The sequence below is a fragment of the Saccopteryx leptura genome, chromosome 7 (assembly GCF_036850995.1).
Source record: "Saccopteryx leptura isolate mSacLep1 chromosome 7, mSacLep1_pri_phased_curated, whole genome shotgun sequence".
Classification (NCBI taxonomy): domain Eukaryota; kingdom Metazoa; phylum Chordata; class Mammalia; order Chiroptera; family Emballonuridae; genus Saccopteryx; species Saccopteryx leptura.
Window position 1 is genome coordinate 45,614,057 of NC_089509.1, and position 17,494 is coordinate 45,631,550.

Below are 17,494 nucleotides of genomic sequence, written 5' to 3' on the forward strand. Positions count from 1 at the left end.
CACATACTGACCCAAAGAAGTTTTACCCATTTGGAAGATACGGGGTAGGAATAGTAGTAAGAAGGAAAATAAAAAAGATTAGAACTTTTCTTTAGAAGAATCTTAGAGAAAGAAAAGTTAACAAGGCCAGATGGAAATGTTTGGAAAATAACAAACCACGGCTGTGGACCTTGCTGGTTATCAGTTCCTTGAAATGAATTGCAGCTCCAGGAAGGAAAGTGAGTGATGGGATCATGAGTGATAGGATTGTGGTTGATGGGATTATCAGGGACAGACCTTCTGGCTGCCTCTCCCCTTCCCCTCCCTAAAACATAAAAATCTTATGGGCCCTCCATAGGTTAGGAGTAGTGACTTGTCGCCCTCCACTGGTGTGTGAGAAGTTGTGTAAAAGAGAATGAGTGTGGGCCTGATCAGGCAGTGGAGCAGTGGATAGAGCGTTGGACTGGGATGCAGAGGACTCAGGTTCAAGACCCCGAAGTAGCCAACTTGAGCACGGGCTGATCTGGCTTGAGCAAAGCCCACCAGCTTGAACCCAAGGTTGCTGGCTCTATCAAGGGGTTACTTGGTCTGCTGAAGGCCCGCGGTCAAGGCACATATGAGGGGCAATCAATGAACAACTAAGGTGTTGCAACACGCAATGAAAAACTAATGATTGATGCTTCTCATCTCTCTGTTTCTGTCTGCTGTCCCTGTCTATCCCTCTCTCTGACTCACTCTCTGTCTCTGTAAAAAATAAATAAATAAGTAAATAAAAAGAGAATGAGTGTGGAATGAACGAGACTGACACTAGGAGAGGGTTCCAATTCTCTCCCACAGGGCCAAAACAAGTGTTGGATCCCCTCTAAATTCCCCCTACCCTTCCCTAAATCCTTCGTGTAGCATAATTGTCTGATGTGGGAGGCATGAGGTTCACAGGGTGTTGGGCAGATAAAATATATTATGCTCACTTTGTTAAAGATGGTGCTGCCCACATGGAAGCTGTCACCCAGTTGATATTAATGTGTGTTGGGGGCGGGTTGTGGGCAGGCAGGATCCTTGTAGCCTGGGGCTTGGTTTTAGGTCTAAACCTTTCCCACCCTTTTTGATGTGGGGTGGTACAATCCCATCATGCCTCAGATAAGTGACTTTGTATTAGAGACTTCCCTATTTTGGATTAAAGGTTTTGATTACTACACTATAAAATGGAGGCAGAACAGGAGCTTGTTTTCTTGGTTCCTGAGAGAGAGGCCACATGAAGGAGGCAGGAGAAGCAGCCAAGATGGCGGAGTGCTGAGAGAGAAGCCAGTTTGTGCAGAGTTTGTGCAGAGAGAAGGAAGATGGGGAGAGGTGAATAAGTCTGGTGAGCCAGAAACCTTTGATTCTAGGAAACTCGGATAAGTCAGTAGCTTTGTGAGCACTGAATGTGAGTGGGTTTTGGAGCTCAGTGTGTGTTTTTACTTGCCCGCCGGGTGCAAGCTAGGATTAAAGATGAAGGCCCATCAGTTCTTGGCTGCGTTGTTTCTTTACCGACTGTCCGAATCCAATGCGATCCTGCAAGGCCGCTATGATGGTGGCCTTGTATACTGGCTTTACACAGGGGAAACCCACTGCTTTAGCCATGATAGTCAAGAATTGTAAGAAAGGGTTCTCAGGGGATTACGGGGATACCATGTCTCTGGGGAAATTGAGGACCTCGTGTGAATGAGAATAGCCCACTGTTGGGAAAATGAGTTTGTAAAACTTGTATTTTTGTAGTTTGCTACTTTTATTGTTAAAAATGGTGCTGGGCAGCCACTGAGAGCAGGGCAGTTGATTGCATGTGGCAGATTGGATTACATGGTACCTTGAGATACAAATTTAATTTGTTCTGTAACTGAGCTCGTAACTCAGTTAACTTGTATATCAAACTACCGATACTGGATCCATGAGCCAATGCGCCAACTAGTGGCAGCTCCCCAAATCACAACTCGCATCTCAAAATTTTGCTTGTATCTCGAACAAAAATATGAACTGAGTTGTAGATCATATCTTAAAAAAAAACAAAAAAAAACGTATGTTAGTCTGTTCATATCTCAAGGTACCACTATACTTTCCTGCTTGGGAGGGGCCATTGTTTTGCTAATGTCTGCTGGAGAAGTGGCAGAGAAAGAAGCCACATTTGCCAAAAAAAAGGAAAAAGCAGCAGCAGGAATAATGCCGCCTCCACAGTGTTCAGGGCCCCCACTGCGCTTACTTATGCTCCAAGAAGCAGTGCCACGTGGCGAAACCTCACGCAGCTCCCGGCACCTGCTCCCCCTTGGGCACCAGGAATCCCAGGCACCCCGACCTTATATTGACTTGACGGTGTAAAGCACTGTGGGTCAAAAAGAGGGTTAGCATCTCTTATGCCAGCTGGGTAGCTACGAAACAGTGAGCACACTTTGACCATTCCTTATTTTTCTCAGTAAATCAGTGGTTCATTGGAGGGTAGTAGTTTACAATCCTCTTTTTGTAAATTGTACTAAATTTGTACTATTGGTTAGGCATATAAAACTGTACATTCTGCCAAATCCAAAGACTTCCTTTCTGTACCAAGGATCCATTGTTATGGAAAAAATATTTTCTATGTTAGAGATGTATATGTTATTTCAAGCCTTTTGTTAATTCTCCTTTTTAGTTGCAATTTCAGAGCCCTGTGATGTTGAAATCTTGGTTTAAATATTAGGAGATATGTAATGATTATTAATGATATCTTTTTATATGGTGTATAAGTGTTCAGCTTATTATCATTTCTGAAGCAGTTAAAGGGGTAAGGTCCAGTCTGCTCATGAGCATGTAGACAGTGGAAGCAGTATTGTTCAATATTTGGTGACTAATATTACTATTGATTAGCTTAATGGTAGAATTCTCAACATAATAGGTATAAGGGAGAAAATAAGTGATTAATTGTGGTAGCAGGAAACATTTAAGTTTTGTGCCCAGATTAAAAGGGCTATAAAAGATGTGATCAGAAATCTGTTTCTCTTGAGCTTTTAGACATCATCTGTTGGGGTGCGTAAAGTTACAGCATAAATAAGGTATGTTTTCCTAGAATGTAAAATGGATTTATAACTAAGTAGAGTATAAGATTTATTTTATGAAATATTGGTCATTTCAGTTGGTGCTTTTAACTAGATCTTTAGAATTTGAGGCATGGATGTAATAGGAAATAGTTTAAATTCTTTTTCCCAAGAGACCTATAGAATTAGAAAGCTCAGAATCCCCTTTCTTGGGAAGCCTCAAGCCCTAACACAACTGTTAGAATTTGTGCTATACATACGCTGCCCCACTTAGGACATCCAAGACCACCTCAAGAAAATGTTACTGGTTGCCTGGCCTAAGCAGGACCCTAACACCCAAGCAGGAGAGGAAAGTTTGGACACTTTCCACCAGTTTCTGTTAGCCAGAATCAGGGAAGATACTAAGAAAAACAACCATAAATTTGTCTAAGATATCAGAAGTTATTCAGGATCCTCAGAAGACCCCCGCAGCTTTCTTAGACTATGGAAAGCTTACAGAGTCTATGCACCTCTAGACCTAGAGGTGCCAGAAAATACTAGGGCAGTCAACTTAGCCTTTACATAGCATTCAGCTCTAGAAATCAGAAAGGAAATGTGTTGGGCAGATAAAATATATTATGCTCACATTGTTAAAGATGGCGCTGCCCACGTGGAAGCCCATCGCCAAGGTGATATTAATGTGTTTTGGGGGCAGGCTGTGGGCAGGCAGGATCCTTGTAGCCTGGGGCTTGGTTTTAGGACTAAGCCTTTCCCACCCTTTTTGATGTGGGGTGGTACAATCCCATCATGCCTCAGATAAGTAACTTTGTATTAGAGACTTCCTTATTTTGTATATTGGATTAAAGGTTTTGATTTCTGCACTATAAAGTAGGGTAGAAAAGGAGCTTCCTCTCTTGGTTTCTGAGATTAATATTAGAGGAGAGAGCAGAGAAAGGAGAGAAGAAAAGGGCCATGCGGAGAGGCCAGGAGAAGCAGCCAAGATGGCGGAGTGCTGAAGGAAAAGCCAGTTGGTGCAGAGTCTGTGCAGGGAGAAGGAAAGAGTTGGGGAACAGAGGTGAATAAGTCTGGTGAGCTAGAAACCTTTGATTCTAGGAAACTCGGATAAGTCAGTAGCTTTGTGAGCACTGAATGAGTGGGTTTTGGATCCCAGTGTGTGTTTTTACTTGCCCACTGGGTGCAAGCTAGGATTAAAGATGATGGCCCATCAGTTTTTGGCTCCGTTGTTTCTTAACCGACTGTCCGAATCCAATGTGAACCTGCATGGGTCAGCCAGCTGTGATGGTGGCCGCGAATACTGGCTTTACAAAATGTATTACTAATTTTTAAAAAGGTAGAAACACCAGCTGCTAAAAAAACAACAACTAATCATCTCTCACTCACATAACTCTGGCCTCTAAGATGGCTGGTTAGCCAAAGACTCACATAACTCTGTTTGGCCTCTAAGATGGCTGGTTAGCTAAAGTCATGAGAGTAACGTATACCTCTAGACAAAGGGATCACAAGCCCCTCCTTACCCACCCCAGCTGGAAGGTGATTTGGTCTATAAAATCAGCCGCAGAATTGTAGGAACTTTCTACGTGATTTGGGATTGTGTCCTGTGCAGCTAGCTGGATAATTAATAAACTCCTCAAAAATTCATCTGGACTTGGTGTCTCTATGTAACACACAGATTCAAGTACAGTACTTTACAACAGAATCATCGGATTCTGACCTCAGCTAACGGTCCTTGGAAGGCAAGCGTGACTTAGGTGGGTGGGCCATGGCACTTCAGGTAGTGGGAACAACACATGCAAAGGTGTTACACTGAGAAGGATTAGGGTGTGCTTGCCTAGAGGAGGGCCCACCGGGTCAGAAGATTTGGTGGGGACACGTTGAAAAAATGTGGACTGACACAAATTATGTCACTTGCTTTGATAGAAACAATATCCTCTGGCAGCAACAATGTTTCAGCCCACACTGAATCTGTATGAAACTGGGGAAGAATTTAGTCACAAATAATCTTTCTCATCTATATTTGCAAAAGTTAGGCTGGAGCTAGACAAGTTGATAATCAATCATCTCATTAAAGGAACTCACTTCCCAGGAAGTAGGGAAAATAAGGATGGACTAATATTTCCTGAAGTTATTTGAGAACAGATGACCAAGTGGTAACAAATTTCCCCACCAGTCCAGTGCATTCATTTCCTCCATGGATGAGACCTGACCTCACAGGGATTAGCTTTTCTGTTTTTGGAATTAGAAAATAGTCTCAATAATCAAGAAATTCTTATGGCTCAGAGGGTTCAATGGACATAAAACCAGAATGACAGCTCTAGAGAGTCTCAGGTTCTAAAACTCCCAGGGCCCCTAACTTGCCATGTGCGTGATTCTGGACAAAAGTATAAAGCTCTGATTTCTTCGTTTTTAAAATACCAAAGTGTCTGAGAAAATGAGCGATAAGATACGTTCTCTCACTCACTTGCTCTCACCATCTAATCAGAATAATTTGCCATAAATATAATCCAATGTATTTTCAAATCTGTGATTGGCTAGGCCACTTGCTACCTGTGTGATTTGCACAGAATAATTTCTATGAACCTCAGTTTCTTCCTTTTCAGACTTTCATAATGACACCATCTGATAGAGATATTCTGAAGATTAAGTCAACATGCGCAAAGTGCCTAGCACAGAGGCTAACAACATTCAGTAAAACACAGCTCTTTTTCTTAAAATTGTATAGTTAATAGTTTGTGAAGCACTTCTATAAACTTTAAGCTTTTAAGATAAATATAATTATTAGAAGTTTTAGAATGAAGTAACTTTAGAGATGAAGCTGAAAAATACCACCTACTACCAATGCATTAGTAGGTGACATAGTTGAGGTACTAGTTGAAGTATTGACCCTCTGTTCTAGCTGTCTTTGTTAGTGAGATGTACAAACTAAAAGAAAACAAACTATATTTTTACTTCATATAGTGCATAATGAAACCTCAATAAATGTGGTTCCTTTCTGAATCTCATTGGATAGCTAACAGGAGCTCTCAGTGACACAGGTAAGGTGATTCTCTACCTCTGCACTGTCCCTTACGGCATCCACTACAAGTGGCTATTGAGCATTTGAAATGTGATAAGTCTGAACGGAGAAGTGCTGCAGGTATAAGAATACACGCTGGATTTCAGATACTTAGTGGGGAAAATATGTAAAATAGCTCATTAATAAATTTAAATTGGTTACATGCAATGAAAATATTTTGGGTATGTTCAGTTAAATATTTCACTTAGTTCTCATTATTTCTTTCTAATGTAGCTACTAGAAAATTTTTAGTTGACTATATGGCTCACATTTGTGGCTTGCATGATATTTTTTTTGTATAGAGCAGCTCTACCTGATCCTCTGCCCTTCCTCTCCAGCCTCCTAGTCTTCACCAGGACTCTCAGATCCTCCTATCCTGGTACCTATCTGCTCACCTACTTTATGCCAGGGTGCCAATGATTTCTCTCAGAAAAAAAATCTACTCTTAGAAAAGGTACTGAGAGTAGATGTTCATACATCTGGGGTGGGGAAAAATATTAGGGCAAGGATGACAATTTTGAATACTTATCAGGGGTCAGGAGGGTACCATAAGTAGATCCAGTGTTGGTGGAGACTGTGCTAGATTGAAGAGCATATGCCTGCTCCAAAGGGAACAGCCACCACCCCGCTCTAGCTAATTGTTGCCATATTGGATTGGGGCCCAATATGGCTAGTGATCTTTCTTTTTCAAGAGCAGCCAGAAATCTAGATTCTTACATGATGCCTCCCAAGTCTCAAAGATTTGTGATGAAGTAAAAACCTTTAACAAGCATTATAAAGGGCCTATAAAATCTGCTTTAGGGCTCTGTTTGGTTCACTTGACCTCAGTTTTTAACCTTTTTATTTACCTATATATAATGTCCATTTGGTGTGCGGTAAACTGGATAGGTAGTTCTTAGAGCACTGGCTTTGTCTCTTGACATTTGTAGAGCTGGAAAACTCTCTCCCTTTATGGATGAGATACTGAGGTGCAGAGAGGATGAGTGGCTCACACAGTCACACTGTCACTCAGGAGAAGAGTGTGACGTTCCCAAAAACTCTGTTCACTAAAACAACAGTGTCCTTTGTCTACCCCAAAGTTTGCCTTTGAGAAAGGTTCTTGAACTGAAACATTCTGCTAGGCATGTGAGTGAGTTTAGAGCAAAAGACGCTATGCTCAGACTGGCCTCTGGCTGCTACGGGAACGGGACAAATAGTTGATGTCTTTTGTGAATCTCTCCCACACATCATAGCATTTATTCTACAAAGACACACACTAATCATTTACCCAGGGTGAACCAAAAACCCCAAACAACCCAGGTGGAGGAAAATAATCATAATGCTGAATACTCCTGTTATTTATGAGCAAGCATACATTCTAGACACCTGAGTCAGGCCCCAGGAGGAGAGAGTTTCCTCATTCTGCAGTTGGCATGGGAAGATTTCTGTCTGGGACATACTCTAAATGTGTGTGCCTTCTTTCTAATTCTAAAGTGAGAATGGCCCAAACTAGTCTGGAAGGGGGAAAAATGCAGGTATAAAATTTAGCATTCACTCTGTACAACATGTGTTCTTTCTGGCTTTCCTTTTGCAAATATATTTTATAGCACTTTAGACTAAACTTCCTGCTTATGTTGTTGATAAGAGTTCCAAAACAAATATGAGATTCTGAGTAATTTCAACCCTTCTTATTTAAAACCTGGGACTTTCCTGGGTGAGGTAAGAGGACTGAACTTTTCCAAATTATCCAGGTTATAAGAATACAGAGATGGCCAGAGTTAACTATTTGATAATTTATAATACTGTAGCTTCTAGAGCATTTAAGTCTTAAGAGAAATTTCATTTCTACTACTATTTGTTCCTGTCTATAGTCTGAAATTGGAAGAACAGAATTACTGTCCGTATTTTTACAGATAAGGAAGTGGAGTGCTGGGGGCTGACTCTGTGACTCACCCACACAGTGACAGGGCCAGGTGTCTCCTGGTCTCATTTCTGTTTCTGCCTATTAGATCTGAAACAATGTGGATTAAAGTCATCTTTATCTTTCCTTCCTGGGAAGAGTTAAACCCCATGAGAAATAGTATATTATTATATCGCCTTAAACATTCTGTGAGTGAAATAAACATAGATATAAACTTTCATACTCATATTGATTCTATCTTTTGATTCATAAAGTTTATTTACATTAATTTTTTTTTAAAAAGTCAAACAAATAAAACAAACAAAAAAAAAACAAGGAGTACTGAATTTGCCACAATTCCTGATATCCTTGAGTGACACAGAAAAGATTTCCTCTGTCTGTAGAAATGCAGACAAGAGACCACATCTTTTCAAGTAGGAACAGCCAAACAGTGGTCTTGACAGGCTCTCTTCCCATGTCCTCTTTTCCAGTTTAAGCAAAAAAAAAAAGATGAGAGAAAATTTTGCAAAGACCAAAATGGTCAAGAAGTGAGAGAGGCATCAATTATTAAAGAAAGCAAGCAGGGCTAGACGAAGTACACACGTGGCAAAAAGGAAGAGGGAATGGCAAAGAAAAGTCAAAGAGGGGAGAACTGGGGGGTTAGGGCGCTGTCCCAGAATAGGTCACCAAATGGGAGGGCACCGAACTATAAGTCAGGTTTCCAATTTCCCCTGAGGAATCCAACGATTCTTTCAACATGTTAAAATGCTTTTTGTTAAGCATGCTCACTCAAGGTACCTAACAACACATTTTGTAACTCAATCTATGTTTTGTTATTTGATATTAGTAATCCAACAGTATTCTTTTCTACAGTTTTGCATCTTGAATTTATGGTATGTTAACTGTATTATTCTTTTTTTCTTTCTTTCTTTCTTTTTTTACAGAGACAGAGAGAGAATCAGAGAGAGGGACAGACAGACAGGAACGGAGAGATGAGAAGCATCAATCATTAGTTTTTTGTTGCGCATTGCGACACCTTAGTTGTTCATTGATTGCTTTCTCATATGTGCCTTGACCATGGGGCTGCAGCAGACCGAGTAACCCCTTGCTCTAGTCAGCGACCTTGGGTCCAAGCTGGTGAGCTTTTGCTCAAACCAGATGAGCCCACGCTCAAGCTGGCGACCTCAGGGTCTCGAACCTGGGTCTTCCACATCCCAGTCCGATGCTCTATCCACTGCACCACCGCGTGGTCAGGCAACTGTATTATTCTTAAATCTACTTTTGTGGTCATACCTAAAAAACTCTCACCCATTTATCATAAGGGTTCTGTAAGAAAATGTATTCCAAGTCCCATTTGAATTATAAATGAGTCTTAGGAATACAATCTGGCTGTCAGTTGGGGGCTGTCTGTATATTGTGACACCGTGGAAGTGAGTTGCGGTCTAGGTTAAGCATCTTAGAATTGCTTCAAGAAATTGCAAAGGATAACTGGAATCCAGTGTTTTACCAAAGTCACTCAATGCTACACCCCAGTGCCTAGCACAGTATTGGGAGCTTCTACAGAATCATTTGTCAAAATAAGTCTCACATTCTCCTGTGGACTAATGCACCCCTTGTTTAGCCTATGTCCTTGTATTTTTAACAAATCAAGGAATAAAGCACTTATTTTAACATCACCACATGGCCCACAATAAATGTGCTTTGCTGATTTAAAAATAAATGTAACAAATCCTCTATAATAAATTATTTCACTTGTACTAGACCCTGTGACAGTTGCTAATGCAAGGGAAAACCCTTTCTTCATTCCTTAACTCTCTATGGAACCCCCACTAAGCCAAGTACTGTCTTAGGCCTGGGAGATATGCAACAGGTAAAGGTCCCTTCTCTCTTATAAAGCTTAAGTCTTGACCTAGAGAAGAGAGATAATAATCAATATTTTTAAAGTATAATATATAGTACATTGGACAGTAAAAAGTGCTAAGGAGGAAAGAAAACAGCAGCGAACAGAGCTAGGGACTGTCAAGAGGTAGAGTGACTACAGAATCCCTCACTGAGAGCTGGCTAGCATTTGACTGAAGACCAGTCAGCAGTGAAGAATCAGCCATATGGCAGAAGGAACAACAGGGCAAAGGGCCTGAGTCAGGAGCATTCTTGATGTAGTCAAGAAAAATGGAGGAAGCCAAAGAGGCTAGCCGAGTGAGAAGAGGTGGTTATAAAGCCTAAGAGCTAATATTTAATATAGACCTTATGTGGAGAAAAGGAAGAAAGTCTGTTCTAACCATTGGATATTATTTTCCCATCAAGTAAAATTATTCGTTAGCACTCCCCATCTATACACAGACCACCCATCAGGAATTCCCTTAACTCCCCAAATCTCAAGCATGGTCATCTCTAGGGAACATTCCACTGGAATATACTTAGTTCTTACTGGTTGTGCACAACATGGGCATTGTAAAGCCAGTAGCCATGGCCACCATCACAGCAGCCTGACCCATGCAGGTTCGAATTTGATTCGGACAGACAGTAATGAAACAATGAAGCCAAGAACTGGTGGGCCATTAGCTTTAATCCTAGCTTGCACCCGGCGGGCAAGTAATACACACAATGGGAAAACACTTCCCTTTCCATTTAGGGCTCCCAAAGCCACTGACTCATCCAAGTTTCCTAGAATCAAAGGTTTCTACCTCACCAGCCTTATTCACCTCTGTTCCTCATCTCCTTCTCTCTGCACAAACTCTGCATAGACTGGCTTCTCTTCAGCACTCCGCCATCTTGGCTGCTTCTCCTCTCCTCCATGTGGCCTTTCTCTGCTCTCCTCTAGCATGGGCTCCTCTGCCCCATTTCATAGTGTAGAGATCAAAACCTTTAATCCAATATTCAAATAAGGAAGTCTCTGATACAAAGTCACTTATCTGAGGCATAAATGGGATTCCTCATAAGAGTGCACCACCCTACATCATGCAACCATCAAGGGTGTGGGGAAAAGCTTAGTGTTGAGAAGATTTTAGGATTAAAAGGGTGGGAAAGGCCTAGTCTTAAAACTAAGCCTTAGGCTATAAGGACCCTGTCTGCTTACAGCCTGTGCCCTACATCCAATGCAAACTATAAGCGAGAAAACATATACATCATATTTGCAAACTTATTTGACCCACAGGCATTCACTGGCTCAGAAGGATAAGCAGAACAGACCAGATTTGTCTCATCAGTTCCGCTCTATTTCTGCGCCCCTTATCCCAGGTTTAGGCCCCAGTGTTTCTCCTCTGGATTACAGGAGAAGCCTTGGTTGAGCTCCTGTCCCACCTCCAAGGTCTGTAGCTTTTACCCATTCTATACACCTGGCCCAGACACCTCCCTAATTTCAAGTGTTCTGAGGATCCCTGGGAAAGGCAAGAGAAGGAGGTTGGTTGGGGCTCTGGACTCCCATCCCAGCTTCAGCCAGGGCATCCCTGGTCTATCTGAATTAAGTATGTAAGGTTTCTGTGTGCTCCCCAAATTGCAAAACCACTGACCTAAAAAAGAGCTCACATCATATTGCTGTGTCACTCTCTTGCTCCAAAACCTTCAAACCCTTTTGCCTCTGAAGTAAAACCCACACTCACCTTACATCTTGTAGAGACCCTAAATAGGAACATAGAACAGGGTGCAGTTCAGTGACCTGAGGCAAAAGCCACAGGGGCATCACCGATGGAAAGTACTGAATGCAGTACAGTAGGGAAAGAGTTAGCAATTCTGGTTAATCAATAGGCGAGGTAGATATCTCAAAAGTCAGCTACTTCTCTTGCCCTTTTGTCTGCTCTAAAGAAGTTCCTCCATGAACAGACATTTCTCCCAGAAAGAAATACAAATGGCCAACAGATATATGAAAAGATGCTCATCTTCATTAGTTATTAGAGAAATGCAAATCAAAACTGCAATGAGATACCACCTCACACCTGTTAGATTAGCTATTATCAACAAGACAGGTAATAGCAAATGTTGGAGAGGCTGTGGAGAAAAAGGAACCCTCATTCGCTGTTGGTGGGAATGTAAAGTAGTACAACCATTATGGAAGAAAGTATGGTGGTTCCTCAAAAAACTGAAAATAGAACTACCTTATGACCCAGCAATCCCTCTACTGGGTATATACCCCCAAAACTCAGAAACATTGATACGCAAAGACACATGCAACCCCATGTTCATTGCAGCATTGTTCACAGTGGCCAAGACATGGAAACAACCAAAAAGCCCTTCAATAGAAGACTGGATAAAGAAGATGTGGCACATATACACTATGGAATACTACTCAGCCATAAGAAATGATGACATCGGATCATTTACAACAAAATGGTGGGATCTTGATAACATTATACGGAGTAAAATAAATAAATCAGAAAAAAACAAGAACTGCATTATTCCATATGTAGGAGGGACATAAAAACGAGACTAAGAGACATTGACAAGAGTGTGGTGGTTGGGGGGGGGGGGGAGAGGAGAGGGAGGGAGAGGGGAAGGGGGAGGGAAGAGGCACAAAGAAAACTAGATAGGAGGTGGAGGGCAATCTGACTTTGGGTGATGGGTATGCAACATAATTGATTGACAAGATAACCTGGACATGTTTTCTTTGAACATATGTACCCTGATTTATTGATGTCACCCATTAAAATTAATAAAAATTAAAAAAAAAAAGTTCCTCTTCCTGACTTCCCCATTCTTGTCTCTGTTTCTATTTGTGTGTCTCATGAAATACCTGTAGGGACTGAGGGTCAGGGCCGTTCTCATGAAGCCTGTATAGGGGATTGTGAAGCGGTCTCCCCAAGACCCCTCGGTGCACTCCATCTGGTCTCCAAGCAGTTTTTGTCTCTGTGACAACATCTCAAATAAAATGCGAAGTTCTATCATAGCCCATAAGGCATGGCCCCATCTGGCCCCTCGTGGCTTCTGTGACCTCTCTCCTCTGTCCCCCCTCATACAGCCACTTCAGCCACTCCTCGGACTTGCTCCAGGGCCCTCCAGGTATACCACCAGCTCAGGCTTTTGTGCTGAGTGTTCATTCTGCTAGGAATATACTTCTTCTGTATATTTGCTTGGCTGATCCTTTCCCTCCATTTAGGAGTCCGATCAGGGTCCTGCTCAAGTGTCCTCTCCTTTTAGCCACCGCATCTAAAATAGCATCCCATTTTATTTTGCTTTATAGCATATTACTACCTGACATTGTATTATATGCTTGTTTATTTCTTTACTATTTCTTGCTACACCAGGATTATAAGTTCTATGAAAACAGAAACTTTTTTGTCATTGTTTTATTCCCAAGTATTTAGTAAAGTGTCTGGCATGTAGTAGGTTATTACTGAATATTGGGTAAGTAAATGAACGAATGAAGTATATAAACATGACCTTCAAAGGTCTCCAAGTCTTGTCAGGCAATTGCCTCCAGTCCTGACTCATGGCTGCCCCTGCCTGTCCCCACATCCTAACCAAACGCACTGTCCGCCCACCCCCTTTCCAGCCAGTATTGTTTCTCTTTTGCCCACTTTTGCCTTTATACTGGAAGGCCCTTCTTTTCATCTCTGCCTGACATAATGTGCGTTTTTCATGACTAGGTCAACAAACACCCTTTTCTAGGCTTTTCCCTATCACCCACCTGACTCGTGTCCCACCCGGGCCCCTAGAGCTCTTTATTCTCCGCCCTTTTCACAGAGCCCTTCTCCCTGTCTGCCTGGTTCAGTTTGTGATCACACTGGCACTCCTGGGCACACAGAGCGTTCTGCATCTGCAATCGTGTGTGGGCTAGAGTATGTGTTTTAAAAAATTGATTTCAGAGCTAGGAGAAAGAAAGTATCGAGTGGTGGCTAACACAGCCTTCGTGTCCTTCTTGTGTTTATGTTCTCAGTTGTTCTAAGCTACAGTCTGATTCATCTTTTGGTGTTGCTGTTTCGCAGCATTCTCACTTCTGTCCTTCCCGGGCCAGTTCTTCCAGGACTTTCTCCGCATGGCTTTCTCTGGAGTTTCTCTCTCCGATCAGCCCAACAGCGCCTTTCACAGCCCTGCCTTCAATGCTCACGTGCTCCCATGAGAGCCTCGCCGACTGGTAGTCAACTATATATATATATATATATATATATATATATATATATATATATATATATATATATATATATTTATTATTATTTTTTTTTGTATTTTTTTGAAGCTGGAAACGGGGAGAGACAGTCAGACAGACTCCCGCATGCGCCCGACCGGGATCCACCCGGCATGCCCACCAGGGGCGACGCTCTGCCCCTCCGGGGTGTCACTCTGTTGCGACCAGAGCCACTCTAGCGCCTGGGGCAGAGGCCGAGGAGCCATCTCCAGCGCCCGGGCCATCTTTGTTCCAATGGAGCCCCGGCTGCGGGAGGGGAAGAGAGAGACAGAGAGGAAGGAGAGGGGGAAGGGTGGAGAAGCAGATGGGCGCTTCTCCTGTGTGCCCTGGCCAGGAATCGAACCTGGGACTTCTGCACACCAGGCCGACGCTCTACCACTGAGCCAACCGGCCAGGGCTTCAACTTATATTTTACCTCATCCTCAGCCAGCACTTCCCAAAGGGTGTGCTGGAGACACCACTTCTGGGAGGGGGTGTGTGGGGCCAAGGCTCCTGCCAGAATGTGTTTGGCATGTTAAATGTTCTCTGTAGTCATGTGGTAGCACCTGTTTAGCACCATGAAGCCGAAGATTATATACTTCTTTGACTACTGAACTATCTTTCCACAAAGCACTTACTAATACCCTGAAAAATTATAATTCTGCGTAGCATAATTATACAATGTTATCCTAGATGACATAGGTGTGCAAGAATATTTGTAAAATAAACTCAGAAATGAACTGAGGATGGCATTGCAACTCATGCATATGCAGTAATAAAATAATGATCAGTAGCCTAATAGCACCACATAATAACAGTCAACATATGTATATGTTCCACACAGACTCACTGCTCGAGAATACACTTAATCCTCACAAAAAACGCCTATGAGGAAAGCGCTATTACCATCGGTCCCATTTTACAGGTGGGGAAACAAGACACAGAAGTTAAGAGACCTAACTAAATTTGCACAGCTGTTAAGTGGTAGATAAGTGCTTCAAGCCCAGGGGTCTGTCCCGGGAGCCTGCTGTTAGCCACCCACTCTAGGGATGCATGCCACACGGGCCTCTCTGTAACTCAGGTTTACGTGGGACTTTTTCTAAGAGCAGGAAGCCAGTACTCATTGTGCACCCACTGTCCACAAGCTCTTTGTGTGTGTCATTTAAAGTTCCCAGTAACTTATGAATCAGGCATTATGATCGACAGCTCGAACCACCCAGTTAGTGAGTGATTCACCTTCACATAGCCTTTCCTTTGGCAATAGTGCTCAAAACTGGTGCTGGGGCCCATTAGCACTCTCCCAGCCACTTGTCAAGCTTTCAATTGGGTACTCTTTGCAGCAACTCCTTCCAGAAGCCTGGGAAGGGCTGAGATAAAAGGCCCCTCCTGAGCAGGTTACAGGCACAGAAGACAGTGTTGTATACTTTGTATACTTAGATCTCTTCCACAGAGACTTACAAACATCAGGATAGCAGGTTCCTTTACAATTTAAACTAAAAAGTGTCGCTTTCAGAGATGCTGCAAAGAGCAAAGGCTCTCCCCGTTCCCATCAGCCAGTCTTCTGGGCCAAAGTATTTAAGGTGCCACGGCAGAGCCCAGGGCAGCCCTTCTCTGAAGCTTCTGGGCTGATAAGAAATCCCCAGGACTGTTGGAAAGGAAGTGAGGTCATAATGAGGTCATCACATCCTATCGGGAAGGGGAATTCTCAGGAATTGGTGTGTGCCAGGAGGAAAGGTTTTGACCCTTAGGGTTGCTTGCAGCGGGGAAAGAAAACCTACCCTGTCTCTCCCTTCCCCAAACTTTGTGTCTTTTCTTTTTGGCACCACAAAGCCTGGGTGCCCTGGATGCCCGGGCAATGTTTTATTTCCTCTTGGCTCTGGGCCCGTGTAGGCTGTTCCTTCTCCAGCCAAGGCAGCTGCCGGTGACTCACCGTCTGAGTCTAGTTCCTGCACATTCACTGCCCCGGACTTGCCTGAAATAAACCACTCTTTGAGAACAGGGACTGCCTCCTCCTATTATTATTTCTAGCACTTACACAAAGCCTGGAACACGGTCGGCACTCCAGAAGTATTTATTGAGTGAGCCAAATAAATAAATGAATAAATGAACAGTGTGTTTCACATGGGTTTAAGTGTATCAGTGTGGGTTCTCCAAAGAAACAAAACCATTAAGAGATGATATAGATGAAGTTTTGTTTTTAATTTTAAGAAACTGGCTTATACTATCGGGGGTGCTGACAACTCTGTAGGGCTGGCCAGCGGCTTGGAAATGCAGCAGGAGTTGATACTATAGCCTTAGGTCAAATTTTCTTCTTCACAGAACCTCCATTTTTATCTTTAAGGCTTCCAACTGATTGGATGGATGATAATCACATCTACAGAATACCTTTGCAATAAAGAAGTTGTGGTATATCTATACAATGGAGTACTACTCAGCCAGAAGAAATGATGACATAGTATCATTTATGACAACATGGATGGACCTTGAGAACATTATACTGAGTGAAATAAGTAAATCAGAAAAAACTAAGAACTATATGATTTCACACATAAGTGGGATATGAAACTGAGTCTCGTAGACATAGATAAAAGTGAAGTGGTTTCCAGGGGGAGGGAATTGAAGGGAGGGAAGTAAGAGGGGCAATATACGGTGATGGAAAATGATTTGACTTTGGGTGATGGGCACACAACACAATCAACACTTCAAACACTATAGAAATGTTTACCTGACACCTATGTACTCTTATTGATCAATGTCACCCCATTAAATTTAATTATCTAAATAAAATTACTTTTTAAAAATACCTTCATAGAAACACCAGGGTTTGATTAAAAACCCGAGAACTATAGTTGACACATAAAACTAACTGCAAAGTTGACACGTAAAACTAACCATCACATCCTGTATCAAATTATGTTAATAGAAACAAACAACCATAACCGCCGCCACCACCACCAAACAAACAAACAAAAAAACCAAAAAACACCCCTGCTACCAAGGACACAAATCCTACAAAATAAACACACAGGGAAACAGCCTAAAAGTGGTACCACAGTTCCAGCCAGGTGCAGGCAGTACCAAGATGCAAAACATATTCATAGATAATCTCTAGCGGAGAGACAGTCTCCTAGACAGATAATTACAAATGGATGTAAAAAGTATTATTATCAAGATGTGGACAAAACTTACTTACTGCTGTTTAGAGTCGGGTAACCTCTAAGTGGTCAGAATGACCTTGGCAACTGAAGAGAGGGACTGGTGTCAGCTAGGCTAATATTACAACCGTGGTTGCTCAGTAGAGAGAGTTTCGAATACCTTAAATAAATGAACTGTGAAATGGCCAGAGTGTTTTAATGCCAGCCACTGTCTAAACACCCCAGGCCATGTGGGTATTTGGGGAAAGCTGGGCCAGGCAGCCATTCTTGTTCTGCTACCCTCAGAACTTTTTC

The 17,494-nt window shown here is 42.4% G+C and overlaps 1 protein-coding gene across 3 annotated transcripts in view; it reads right to left on the reverse strand.

The window, feature by feature from the left end:
• Positions 1-17,494, reverse strand: part of ITGB6 (integrin subunit beta 6) — a 164,591-nt gene that overhangs the window by 132,380 nt on the left and 14,717 nt on the right. The window contains exon 1 of one of the 3 annotated variants that reach the window (XM_066345470.1): positions 17,239-17,275. The exons of the other annotated variants lie outside the window; for them this stretch is intronic. The gene's annotated coding sequence lies outside the window, so the exon portion shown is untranslated. Of the gene's footprint in view, positions 1-17,238; positions 17,276-17,494 lie in introns of those variants that run through there. 3 annotated transcript variants of the gene reach the window in all.